We start from the raw sequence: 15,512 nt of genomic DNA on the forward strand, positions 1-15,512 counted from the left end.
CCCTTCGTCACACATTGGCCTTTTCAACAATGGACATTTGATCTCATTGGCCAAATATATCCTGCATCATCTAACAGACACAAGTTTATCATAATTGTCACTGAGAACTTCACTAAGTGGATAAAAGCGGTTCCGCTCATCAAAGAAACTGGTAAACAAATACCTATATTCATCCTTAACTATATTATCTGCAGGTATGGGATACCTTCTTCAATTGTGACTGACAATAGAGGGCAGTTCAAGAACAAAGATCTAGATGAGCTCTGTGAAAAATTCAAAATCAAACATCATTGGTCATCCATATATTACCCTCAAGGTAATGGACAAATTGAAGCATCTAACAAAAATCTGCTGACTATCTTACACAAAATAGTAAGCAAATCTGGAAAGGATTGGCATCTATAGCTCAATCCTACACCATGGGCTTATAGAACAAGTATCAAAACACCTACTGGGGCTACACCTTTTTCTTTGGCGTATGGATCCAAAGCAGTCTTACCTATTGAGGTGGAAATACCATCTTTTAGAGTTTGTTTGCAAGGTCTTGTTACTGATGAAGACTACAAAACATCTAGATTGCAAGAACTCGAATTGTTGGATGAACGTCGGCAAGTGGCATTTGATCATCTGAGAGCTTATCAAAAGAGAACGTCTAGAGGTTATAACAAGAAGTTTCGACAATGAAAATTTCAAGTTGGTGACCTTGTTTTGAGAGAAAATCCTAAAAATCAACAGTTTCAAGACAACAAAGGGAAGTTTGAACCCAATTGGCTGGGTCCCTACATCATTACAACAACATTTGGCTCTGGTGCCTATCAACTCTCAAGATCAGAAGGAGAACAACTCTGTGAACCAATCAACATCATCCACTTGAAAAAATTCTTCACTTAGTATTCTCTACTCCAACAACCTGTACAACTAAAATGTCTTGAAAAAAATCATAAAAATCATAAAATGTCCTGAAAAAATCATTAAAAAAAGAAGAATAATCTTTGCCAAGTAGGTGAAAACCTATTAAACAGGCGCCTCTTGCACTAAAGCACTCCATCTATCAACACAACGTTTTCATTTCTAGCATCTTTGATTTTTCTTGTACATATCTTTTAGTCGCTTTTGTGACATCCTGGTTCTTTTGGAACTCTTATGACTTGAAACTGATCAATCTCCTAGTCTTAGGGTAATCGACTGAGCAATTTACATGTCCTAAGTAGTATCAACCAAGTCATGTTTCTATCAGTGATACTCGGTCATCCAATCTGAGTCAGTCACCTATCTCCTAACTACTGAAGAGTTTTATGACTGAGTAAACAAGCAAAATAAGATTACTGAAAACAATCACTAAACAGTTTGAGATATGCATGAAATTTTCTTTGTGTGTTGTCTTTTTATTGGTTTTCACTTATTATTCCCTCTGTGTAACTCAAGGAAGTCTATCTTGACTAAGAGGAACAAAGATTGGGGGCATAATATTTTTTTTTTGTTTTCTACTTGTAGGAATGATTTCGATGACCTAGAAACATCTAATCAGCTGGGTGTCTGTGATAAGTGCCTTCACATCAGGGTGAAATCACCACACATACCTCGGCTCCACTTATTTGTATGCTACAAGGAGGTTGCCATCATTTATTTGTATAATTTTGAGGGAATTTCTTTAATGTGCAATCTAGATGTATGCATAATCTGTCCAAGGATATGAACAAAAAAAGGGTCATTGTGGACAAGATAATTAATATTGCATATGAAAAGAAATGAACTCTATTCTGGCTACTATGTTTGTAAATGCTTAGTGATGAAAATTAAGCATTCCAAATCCAATGTCTATGTTTAGGTTGCATTCATTTTCAATTTTATGCATTTTGAGTGATTTTGGCATGATAACAATGATCTCTTTATCTTTTGAATGAGAGTTTGAAGCATCATCATTTCTCAGCTAAGTAGTCTCTTTTTCATCATCATTTCTTCGATCGAGTTCTTGTGTATTGAGATTTTAGCTGTATACATAAGCATCTTATATATATAAATACATTTCATTATTACTTGTTTGCATTCATATTATTGCATGAAGAAAAATAAACATTTGCATTACTAGTTACACATTTTCATCATTTTTTGCATATGAAAAGAAACAAAAAAATAAACATCCATATTCAGCTGCATTACATACATCCATATTGAAAAGATATGCATACATATAGAATAAATCATATAGAAATACATCTCATAATAACAAGTACAATGAAATAAAATCAAGATCTCTTATATATCATCATAAATATCTCATAGTACAAATAATATCAATTGTCATATACAATGTCTTATCTGAGCAAGAATTGCATGGGCTATACAAAATGGGGTGTATAAAAAAATATAAGAGATATAACAAGCTATCTCTCTGCCTTTTCCTCATTGCCAGATAGAGGAGGAGGCATTGCCTACTGACCAATGTCATGTCTGGGTGCCCTAGCTCCCTCAGATCGAGCCATATACTATGAATATGGAACAACCTGTTGCGCTAGTAAGACTGCTACGCTATATGCTGCAACATAATAGGATGCTTGACTAGTTTGATGTAAAACCTCCTGCTGAAGAGCATCTCACTCTGCTCTCACCACAACAAGTTGTCGATCGCTCTCAGCTCTGACCTCATCCAGTTGTCAATCTATCTCTACTCTCACTTCTACAAGTTGTCGGTCTTGCTCTTCTAGCTGTGTCTGAGCCACTGTCAACTGTGACTGCAAACCAGTCAATCTAGCTCTCATAGACTATAGTGTGTCTGCTTCCCCCTGCTCTCTCATAGGCTCTCTGCCTCCCTCTCCGCCTCCCTGCTCATCTATCTGTTGTCTCACCTTCCTAGGATCTTCTCTCTCCTCCTCACCTCCACCCTCTGCTATGCTGGCACCACTAGCCGCCATACCAACAGGTCCAAGAGATCCACCCTCCCCTCTCTGTTGTTGTCTCCCCCCAGCTGGTACCCTACTACTGCTAGCACCTGGATCACCTCCTGCCCGCCTAGGAACCTCCGCTCTTCATCCCTGTACCTGTGCTTGTGCAGGGGCCTCATCCTCAACTATGTCTATGAGAGGCGCATGCTCTGTAGGATCTGTGAATCTAGGAAAGGGATGTCTCTGGAACCAATCCCTATACTAGGGCATACCCCCACATCTGCAATGTCCTTCAAATAGTCCCATCATTATCTCTATAAACTGACTAGCTCCTGCATGCTCATCCCGTAGGACAACCTAGGGGTCCATCCTCATCTCTTCTCATCTCCATATCAGGCGTAGGTAGTGAACTCCTATGATATACCCTACGGCCTGCCATACTGCCTCATCACCCTAGAAACCATGAATCGCTCCATGATAGATACTAATCGACTGATGACGGGTCGAGTCATAAACATGTCCCTCCTCTGAGCTCTGAAGTCATCCCATAGCTCTAGACCCCTATACGTTCTTCACACTACAATCATCAAATCATCGAGTTGTCTCCTCCAATACTCAGCCTTTCCTAGATGGGGTTGAGTGACATATCCTGAATATCTATATATGATCGACTAGTGTGGATCTCTAGCATCATCTACTATCGATCTACAAACTGGGATATGCTCCCAAGCCCAAATCTGCAAAACCAAAACTCCTACCACCATACTCTTCGCCCCTCTATAGGAAATATCATGAATCTCATGATACATGTGGGATAATAAGAAAGAACCCCACTCTAATCTCTCAAGCTGAGTCAGTAGCCTCTCGAGCATTATACCCCAGCCACATAGAAAGCCCTATTGTCCCCTGTCTGGCATGACGAAACAACCTATCATACGTGCTAATACACATGCTAGCAGACACTAATCACCATATCTACTCATCATATCATCCCAAGTGATATCCCGCTCAATAATGTCCTCATTGTGAAATATGCATCTCAAGGCTAAGATACCAGGTCGCTGAGAAGAATCATAGTCAACCTTGTCCCCAGCAAAAGGAATCCTCAAAATACTATACACATCCTCTGGTGTAATAGTCATCTCTCCAACTGGTAGATGAAAGGTGTTATGCTCTGAATAGAAACGCTCAACTAGTGCAGTCAACATCCCGTGATTCACATGGATATCAGGCATCTCTAAAAGGTGAGTAAGGATGCACAAATCAATATGTTCTCTATCTACATCTGATAACTCACAGACTAGCCTCATCGCTGGAGGATATACACACCAAAATAGGATATCCGAAAATTGAATCTACAAAAATCAAACAACAAAGTATCAACAAGTCATCCAAACGTGCTACAAAATATGTTAAACATACACACGAATCCAAATACACAAAATGCCAAATTAAAAATTCAGGTTTTGACTCTTAAACATGCTCGCTATTTTTCATAGGAATATTCACAGAAAGGCAGAATCTTGTACGAGTCAAGATTACACGTCGAATGATAAAACATTCCATACGATAAATGGTATACTCTCGCACGATACAATGGGATATTAAGAACAAACCCTTACGAGACATGGGACAACACCATATGACAAAACACAAGATGGACAGTTTGTCGTACGAAAGACATTCTCTTACCGTACGACAAAATGACATTAAACGACTTTTCAACGATACTAAAATGCAAACAATTCAACAAAAATTCATAATTGATGAAATGCAAAGGCTTAAGATTGATCACTAACCATTGGGTCATAGTTCTGCGGTTGATTATGTCATCTCTGGTGCTTGAATCGATGTTCCTCTATCGGGATGGCCATTTTTCTTCACATAAGGCATTTCAAATTTCAAACTTGGAGATGTTAAAATGAATTAAAAATGACACTTGGACCTCTTATATAGCCAAAACCCTAATTTTTCAACCTGCTTCGGTAGACATGAAATTTGTACCCTAAGCTAATTGGCCCATCCTGATTCCATTTTCGGGATCAAAATCTAAATCCAAGATAATCCTCCTACTCAATTTGGCACAACTGCGACCACTTAGCGCTTTCATCAAATTCTCATTCTTTCATCAATTTGCTCTTAATTTCTCATTAATCAATGCTAAATCTCAATTTCATTCCTCAAATCGAATTCGTGCTCAATTTCTCATCAATCGTCGCTAAATCTTCAAATGATCCTTTGACTCAATCTCTGTGCTCAAATCATTATCATTGCCAGAAATTGCCTAAAATCATTCTACCCTCACTATCTTTCGATTTCACTTTCGAGGGGGCATACTCATGACCTCATGACCTCACATCTTCAAAGTCGAGAAAATTTTCAAATCTTCATCAAAAGTTGAGAAAAAATATTTTCAACTAAGGAAAATCAATCAAATCCTTATCGCTAGGGGCATCTCAGCTTCATCGCTTCATATCAAGTTGAGATTTCTCGATCATTTGAATCAAATTAATCTCTAGGGGCATATCGATTTCATCGCTTTAAATCAAGTTGATATTGTCTTCATCTGAATCGGTCTCTTAACATTAATCAGTTTCATCGCTTTTCATCAAGCTGATTATTCGGTTAAACTCAATCAAGGGTTTAAAGAATATCTTTGATCGCACACTCAATCTAAGAAGTTGTTCAGTTTCATCACATCAAATCAAGATGGACAGTTTATCTTCGCTCATTGTGTCTTGATCCATCAAGTTCAAGATCGATTTTATCTCCGCTCACTATGTCTAATTCAATCAAGTTCTAGATCAGTAAGATCTGCTTCTTGATCAATCAAGTTCAAGTTTGGTATCTTTGCTCTTCATCGGTCCTAGTTCAATCAAGTTCGGGATCGGTATTGTTTTAATCAACTTTGTTTAGTTTCATTGCTTCAAAACAAGCTAAACACCTCGCTCTTCACTGGTTTGTGATCCATCAAGTTCAAAACTGATATCTATTTGACATCAACTATTCTTTGAACCAAGGCGCTTCTCGCACATTAATTCAAAGAGGGGTAAATGTAATACCCTAAAAATGGTCACCTAAACCATGGGCCCCTAATCTCGACAACATCACCAAGGTCCTAACCAAGGGCAATTAAATCAACCTTGACCACACCTAATTAATTAATTCTTTAATCATTAATGTTACATGGCAAATGAATCACTCTATATTAATTAAATATTTATTGAATTAATTAAATCATTCCAAGTAAATCATTTTGATCAATTATCCTATTTATTTAATTAAATATCATAGCATATCTAATTAATTAATAAATTTACCATTAATCATAAAAAAAAAATTAATTTACAAAAAAAAAGAGATTTGTTACAAAAGAAGAATTAATATGCAAAAGCAAGAGTTAAATTGAAAATAAAATAAAAGAATTGAATTGAGAGAAGAAATTAAACTTGAGATATTATTTCTTCTTCAAAATTGATATAACTTGAAATCAGAAAAACAATTAAATTGAATTAATCTTCTCTAAAATTAGAACTCAAAGCTTTTGAGAAATAAGTTCAGTTGCATTGAAAAAGACTTTTTTTCTTGAATAAATTAGAGAATATGCATGGAATCACCTATTTTTATCTCAAGTGCATGGAACTAATTAAATTGTATCTCCAATGAAAACTCGAACTTATAATCTGAATGCATTTCAATCAAGCTATAATTAGAATCTATCTCAAGGTTAACTTAATCTAATCTCTCAATTATTTCAATTATCTTAAATTGTGCTTTTTCTTGAGGAATCTCAACTGCTCATTGCTAATTGATCTTGACCGTTGGTCTCTCTTTTGAATCTCTATAAATTCAACTTTCATCTCTCATTCAAAACACCCTAGAGATTTATTGTTATTATGCAATTTTTGCTCTCAAGTCATTGAACATATTGTGTTTTTGAGATTATTGCATCTTAGTTTAGCTTTTTGCATATTTAATTCAATTATGATTGCTTGCATATATCTAGCTTAATCTTGCATCCATCTAGCATAATCTTGTATCCATTTACCTTATTCTCATGCTCATATAGATTAAATCCTCCATCTTGGTGTAGTCTAGTCACTGGTATTGCTTATACAAATATGAGAGCAAGTCTATACTCACATCTTTTAGAAGGCAATAGGTCGATTTGTTATGGTTTTCATATTCATGATCATATCTGTCTAACCATGCATGTAATGACTTAATTGAAGTGTTGTGTCTTACAGATTGTAGACTTATTCCACTTAACACACACACAGGTCTACTTTTCAAAGGAAGCCAACTTTGCATTCCTAAGGGCTCCATGAGAGAAAACATTGTGAAAGAGAAGCATTGTGGGGCATTGGCAAGTCATTTTAAGATTGACAAGACCCTTGAATTGGTTACAAGATTCTACTTTTGTCTTAGGATGGAGACTGAGATCATAAAGCATGTGGAAGGTTGTATTATTTGTCAAAAGGCCAAGGGTAGCAGTTCAAATGCAGGTTTGTATACCCCTTTTCCCATACCAAACAAGCCTTGGGATTCAATCAGTATGGATTTTGTATTAGGACTACCAAAGACCAAACAGGGTTATGACAACATCTATGTAGTTATTGATAGGTTTTCAAAAATGACTCACTTCCTACCTTTTAAAACCACACATGATGCATCTCACATAGAAGGTATATTCTTCAAAGAGGTTGTAAGGTTACATGGTTTGCCAGTATCAATCATCTTATACAGAGATTCTAAGTTTATTGGGCATTTTTGGCGAACCCTTTGGAGAAGGCTGGGCACCAATCTGTCATTTACTTCAGCATGTCATCCCCAATCTGATGGGCAGGCCAAGGTCATCAATAGGTCACTTGGAAACCTATTAAGCTGTCTAACTAAGGATCAAGGAGCTACATGAGATTCAATACTTCCTCAAGCAGAATTTTCTTATAATAAATCAGTTCAAATAGGAGCACTGGTCACAATTCCTTTGAAATAGTGTATTGGTCACACCTTAGAGGTGTATTGGAGTTGAGAGATGAGAAGGATTTGGAAAGAAGAAGTGCACAATAAGAAGACTTTACAGAAGTGATGAGAGACATACACCAACAAATAAAGGATAAGTTGGAACAAACCTCAAACAAATACAAACATGCAACATATAGGAAAATAAGAGATTTGGAGTTTAAGGTTGGAGATATGGTGATGATTCATCTCAAGAAGGAGAGACTACCTAAGGAGAAATGCACCAAGTTAATGATGAAGAAGATAGGCCCTTTCAAGGGCATTCATAAGTGTGACAACAATGCCTACAAGATTGATCTTTCTCCGGACATTGGTCTCTCTAACACTTTCAATGTTTCAGATATATATGAATATAAAGGTCCTACTACTGATGTGTGTGATGCAGGTCAAGATGACCCCAACAAGGAAGAGATGTTACAAGACCTACCTAACAAGCCTAAGCTTGAAGTTGAGCATGTACTTGACAAGAGGGTGAGTAAGAAAACAAGGAGGCATACCTACTATGAGTACCTAGTACAGTGGAAGGACAAACCCTTAGAAGATGAAACCTGGATGACAAAGCAAGCCTTGGAGACAATTGGATGCAAGGTTCCAAATCTGCCAACTCAAAAGACTTGAGTTTTTTCTATCCTCGGGAGTATGGTGAAGGGAACCCTCTTGATTCCTTTTGTTGGTTGAGTGTTAGATAGGTCTTAGATCCTAGGTTGGTGTGTTGGATCAGTTTGGATCCTCTTGATGTAATAAGGAACCCATTTGTAAAGTCAATTGGCTCTAAGGTCATTTATAAACCTAATACCAAATTAGGCCATGGGGTTCATAATGAGTAGGAAGCATGTTGATAGGTTGAGTTGAGTAGTTTTAGGCCTAGGATGGGTCTATAAAATCTATAGAGGATTTTGGCACATCAAAAGTGTCAAAATTGAAAAGTTGTACAAAGTTGCTAAGCAACTTTTCAAAGCTGCTAAGCAACATTTCCACCGATTGTGGAAAAGAGGTTCCAATGGCCATAACCAATTGAAAACTATTATAGCCATTGGGGAAAGGCCTATTTAGGCCTCTAAGATCATCCATGTTGATGTTGGATGAGGTGTGTAAAGATTTGGTGGATTGCACAATAAGAAAAACTTAGATTTTGCCCAATTCTCACTGTTTTTCATATAGTATGATTTGACAAAGGATTTGATTGAATGAAATTTTGAAGTGGTTGTGTAGGGGTGTGAGTTCAGGTTGTAATGCAAGTGATTTGACTCCATTTGGCATCGTTTGGAGCGAGTAGTGGTCTATTTACTAAAAACTATCAGTCAAAACCCTGATTCATAGGGTTTCACCCAAGATGTGACCCTAACTTGCAAATTCTATTGTGGGATTCAACAGCCTTTTGGAAGATGTAAGTTAGGGTAGTTTACATTGAGATTCCAAAAGGGTGGAACTATGGAGTGAGGGTTGGTGTGGTTACCACCAAGCCCTAGGCTAAACAAGACAAAGTGTTTAGTCTAGACTGCAAGGAGGAAAGAGATAACAATCACCAAGGGAGTGTATGGAGATCAGTTTGATGGATAATTTGGCTTATTAGAGGACAGGGGAACATGTTCAAGTGTTGATTTTAGTTCTGCAAACTCATTCTCAAGTAGTTGCTTTGTAAATCAAGCCTAATTAGGCCTATTAGGTCTGTGTCCATAGTAGGTGCTTAGGGGTGCTGGAGTAGAGTCAAGCCTCAATCTCTTGGGGTTGGATGTAAGCCCTAATAGGGTATTGAAATCTACAAATTGTTCTAATGGTGTTTTGGAATAATGTGGAAGAAATTTAAAAATACTAGTCTGGCAAGGCTACTAGAACGAGGCCTAAATAGAGGTTTCTTGACCCATATGCACAAAGGAGAGTTCCCAATTTGATTGGAAAGTTAGGGTGAGTTGTCCTTGGTGGGAAACACTCCAAATCCTCCCTAGGAAGTGTAATTAGTGACTGGTTGTCATTAGTGTGTGTAGAAACCTAGTTGTGGGGTTGTATTAGGCGTTGGACAAGGCATTGAGGAGTGATTTTGGGTCTTCTTTTCTTCTAGTTGCCCACTCTGCATCAGATTTCTTTGCCAAGATTTTAAACATTTATGAAACATAGATTTTGATTTAATAACCCACTATTTGAGCAAAATTTAACTAAATCTTTTATTACTTTTACAAGATCGCATGCATTATTATATTTTTAAATAAAAATAAATATTTAGTAGACATTAAATGCACATAATTTTTCTAAGTTATATTATTTTCTCAAGATTGTAAGCCTTATCACAGCCTAATCATATAATTAAATTAAAGCAAATATTTAACCATAAATACTTATGTTTGTGTTATCATATATAATAACATTATGATTATAATTATAAACACGTGATTTTTAATATTATTTTTATATTATTAATCTAAATATTATTTATATTTATAATAAACATTAAATGAATATATTATACCACCTTTCACTACTTCATTTTTGTCTGTGGACAAACGACACATGTCTCCTTCGAGTAACAATATAAATATGTCATCTCTAATTCATGGGGTTTTTAATTTTGGCTACATACTTCCATTACCAAATTGCCTCTTCAAGTAAAAATCCTAAGTAGTTAGCATTCTCTTCTACAAAAAATCCCACACACACTAGTAGGAATTTGATGATTACCTATATTCATGAGATAGCATATGAAGAGGGTTGGTTATGTAGAAAATTGCAAACAACTGAAAAACCACTATTTTATGGTGGCCTCAAACGATTAAGAACTAATGATATTGTCATTTGGTCATCATTAGGCAGACCTATTTCTATGGTTGAGCACGAGTCATTGAATATTGATCTCAAACCACTACTTTATGGTGGCCTCAAACAATTAAAGATCTAATGATATTGTCATTCCATCTTTCTTTGATCAATCTCACCTCTCTCAAGCAAAACTCATTTTATGGTTGAGGACGAGTCATTGAATATTGATCCCAAATCACTATTTTACGGTGGCCTCAAAACAATTAAGATCTAATGATATTGTCATTCAATCTTTCATTGTTTAGTCTCACCTCTCTCAAGCAAAACTCATTCTATGGTTGAGCACAAGTTATTGGATATTGATCTCAAACCACTATTTTGTGGTGGCCACAAACAATTAAGATCTAATGATATTGGTATTCAATCTTTCATTGGTCATTCCCACCTCTCTCAAGAAGAGCTCATTCTATGGGTGAGCACGAATCATTAAATATTGATCTTAATTATTATATAATAAAATATTAAAAGATGAGAAGAAAACTCTTCAATGTGGTGCTTATACAATTTCGGATAAGCCTAGCTGCACTTGACTATTGAACTCCTCAAAGATAAATTTCAATTCAATTCTCTTTTACAATATATTTATACATTCTTATGCACTAGGATTATTTTTGGTTCTTTGAATTCCTTACCAATATATGCATTCTTATGCAAGGCTTGTGTTTATTGTTACTTGTTCCTTAATTTTGAGGTCCTTAATGCCTCATCTTTGGTAATTCCTTGGGAGGGTCTCTTGATTCCTAGCTCCAGTTAGCTTGGATCTCAATTTATGTTCTTTCTATTGAATTGATTTTGCAGTATAGGTGATTCAGTTTGCAATCAAGTAAATTTTATTATAAAAGATAGGCTTTAAATGTATATCTTGTTTATTAATTCCCACGAGCCACAAAGATTTCAAAAACAATTCTAATGCTTAAATTTTACTTTATTATTCAAATATTTACAATACTAAAGCTTTAGTCATGATTGAACATCAGGACAAACCTAAATTAGGTTTGATGTAGGAACAATGAATTTCTTAGTTTTAGAAATCAAATGAAGAATGAAGAAGAGACTTCAAAAATTAATTCAGAAAGTGACTTAAAAGAGATCTCATTATTTACATATCGCTTGCTACATTTCAATCACATGTAACAGATTTTTAATTTTTTAAAAAATAAGATTTAATTTTACATTTCATTCCTCAATAATCAGTCAACTTGATTAATTTTTTTTTAATAAAAAAACATATTTTAAAAGAAACCAAAAAAATATCAAAAAAAAAAAAAAATACCACCAAATTTCGGATGTTTCCAATTTAACAATCAATCTGTTGATTTTAGATGTATTTTGTCCTAACTGATTAATTAATTGCTCCTCTGTTTTAGGTGTGCGGTCAAAAGGAGGAATTGGGGGTGTATCTTGTGGGTTTTCAGGAGGTGCATTTGGTTGTTCTTGTTGTGGATTAGAAGAATCTAGTTTTTGAAACAAAAAATGAAAAAACCTAATCAAAATTAATGAAATTAAATTCAAAATATAAAACAAATTGAACAAATGGCAAAGAAAGACAAAAATAAACAAAAACTAACCTTGATCCATAGTGTCTGGAGGAGAAATCTAGCACCCCGTTCGTGGTTTAGGAGAGAAAATGAAGAAAAAACAAATTAAAAAAGTGCTATTCATGGGAAAATAAGACCCAACTTTTTTTGACAGAGACCGCGTACACGGTTCTTTTGGGATTATTAGTGCGTATGCGCTCATTTTCTTATAAGTAGCGCGTATGCGCTCATTTTCATAGAGGTAGCGCTACTTTCCTTTAAAGCTGCGCATATGCACTACCTTCTCTAGGCTCGGGAACAACAAACCTAAGCGTGTACGCGATCATTTCAAATTTTAGAATCGCGTATGCATTGCTTGTTTTTCCATGTTTGTTTTGGGTGGTGTCCACTTTTCTGACCACCATCTTTATGCACATACCCATAGATTGTTTTGGTGTGATTGAGAAGATTAATTTTGTAATATAGTAGTCAATATTATATTTAGGTTTGAGTTATATCCATGACGTATTTCATGTGTCCTGGTTAAAAAGTATAACCTATAGTTTACGTCTATTTTTTATTGTCTTTCATTATATATTCACAATTTGGAATAGTGGTGACCTTAGAATTTATTATACTGTTGTCATTTGCAAATGTATAACAAAGTAATCTAGATCGAGGAGAGTGCTACTTAGAAAATTAGTTGAGATGCATTATCCTTTTTCTAATTTTGATTACGAGTCATGTTGGTATATGTGCTAAGATGGAGCACTTATTTAGGGGAAAGATGTAATACCTATCATGTTTATATTATCATAAATTACTAGATATATAAAATAATTTAAATAAGCCTACTATCTCTATGTTTAGTCAATGTTAGATCATCTCAACCCATTGAACTCAATTGTAAAATATACTTGTGAAGATATGTTAGATTGCGTGGCTATGATTTTAAACATATTAATGAAACTTATATTGTGATTTAGGCAACCCATAGAATTCAAGTTGTAAAATTCAATTGTACGAAAAATATGTTAGATTGCTTTGCTAATATTTGAAATTGTGCTAATATAATATTTTACCATATTTCTCAAAATAACATCAGAACTAATTTAATTTAATTGGCATCTTGATATATAATAAATATTGAAATTGATATTAATGCTCATATAATTAATATTTGTAAAAAAAGTTTGGTTCAAATCTAAACAAAATATAAATATTTTAATTTCAATTTCATAAATGAACATTTAAACATCTGTTGATATTTTATTCTTATTATTCCTACCAGTCCAAAATATTCCAAAAATAACATGATATCTCCAACAATAACAAAAACATACTCCCAACTAATTTGTTGATTTTTTTTTTCTTTAACATTTTAAAATGTTTTAATAATTATTTTGTAACAAAACTATTCTCATTGACCTGTAAATGTTAGAGACGTTAAATAAATAAAATTAAAAGAAAAACTTATGAACTCCAAAAATTAATGCTGCAGAGCGACATTCCCCTTTTTCTTGATATATTCTGCCCATTTCTGCATAATCTAGCATTTTCATATATTCTGCTTCGACTTCCCTTTTCATCGCATTCATTATATCCATGATCCCTTGCTCGTATTCGATTAATACATTTCATTATATGTAGGGAACGCTTACCTACATAATATTGCATTTATTTTTGAAGCAGGGTTTGGATACGGATTTATATTCAATTTGAGAGATAATCAAGTTGTATAATGAAGTTAGAGGACAACATAGTTAATTCTGACGGTAGAGGGACCTCATGGCATGCGCGTTTCCATGGCGATGGAGAATGGCGCATGCTAATCTCTGCATAAAATGGTACTTCACAAAAAAACAAAATTCAGATTTGTAAAAATAAAACATTTTTTTTTTTTTTGCTTAGGTACATGCATATCATAGTATGCAAACATGAAAATTTAATTTCTGAAAATCTGTTGTATTTTATAATTTTTGGAAACTGTACGCATGTCATTTTGTGTAGAGTTTAGCATGTCCTCGGAGGGGACTTGTAATGTTAAATCTTTATATTTGATTTTTGATTTTTTTCAAACTAATGCATGCACTAAAAAGAGGTGCTATAGTTAGGCCAATAGTAAATTATACTCTAAATAATATATTGTAGGATAAAAAATCAATTAACGTAGGAAATTGATTACATTTGTTGTTGATCATTGAAATGTCTTTTTTGTTGTTGTGAGTGGTATTTGCCTTCGATTACCTAGCGATACACGGATTATTGGTATACATCTTGGGTCATTTTAGGTCCATGGTGGCTGGCTATAATTAACAATAGAGGTAATTAATGGTATACATTTTGGGTCATCATGGTTCCATTTTGTGAGATTTTGTCAAGATCAAGAGCTCAATGAAAAGTACAAAGGATCATCAAGAAAAATTACATACAATGTAGATAAGCTTGCTTATAAAGGCAAGACTAAGAGACAAGAGAACACACAATGATGACATGTGGCTCAATGAGATGCAAGGGTAGGTAGGATTAGGTAGGAGAAATAGTAAAATATTCCACATGAGGTGGATCACCCACCGCAGGTGGAATTATCACTCCACAATAAATGGATATGATAAAGTAATAAGATCACACCATAAAAGGTGGAGTTTCTCCCTACATACACACTCTCAATGTAGCACATCTCCCTAGGTGCCTCATATGCAAACTACTATGATATGCATGTACCTAAGTAAACTTAAGTAAAGTGTAATTATATCCAACATGAATAAATAATTACACCAACACAAATACATTTAAGTCTACAATGCAACTAAGTAATGGAAGATGGGTCCCGACTACAAGACCATGTAGGTACCCATGTACAAATGCAAATGCAATCTCTCATAAAGCGGGAAAAGAGAGAAAAATCCAATGGAAAAAAACCCTCCCCCAAAAGAGAGATGAAAAGTATATACAAAGTAACTCTCAAAGAAGTATGTGAAAGACAAAACCCCATGTGAGGAAAAAGTCCCCCTCTATATGAGAGAAGAAGAGAGACCAAAGAGCCCCCCTCAATGTAGAATCTGCACCAATGGTAGAAGCTTGAAGCTGAATGAAGAAACTGCTCTAGGAATGTCAAACAACATTCCTCCCCTTAGGAAGAAACAAAACCAAAGGTGTATCCATGTAGTATCCTCGATCATGAAAGGAAGATGTAGGAAAAATACACATGATAGATGAAGTCTCTGAAAACTGCTCAAGTGTCCCCATGTCGATGTTGGAAGTTACCCCCTCCAAAGGT

Source organism: Cryptomeria japonica, chromosome 2 (assembly GCF_030272615.1).
Source record: "Cryptomeria japonica chromosome 2, Sugi_1.0, whole genome shotgun sequence".
Taxonomy (NCBI): Eukaryota; Viridiplantae; Streptophyta; class Pinopsida; order Cupressales; family Cupressaceae; genus Cryptomeria; species Cryptomeria japonica.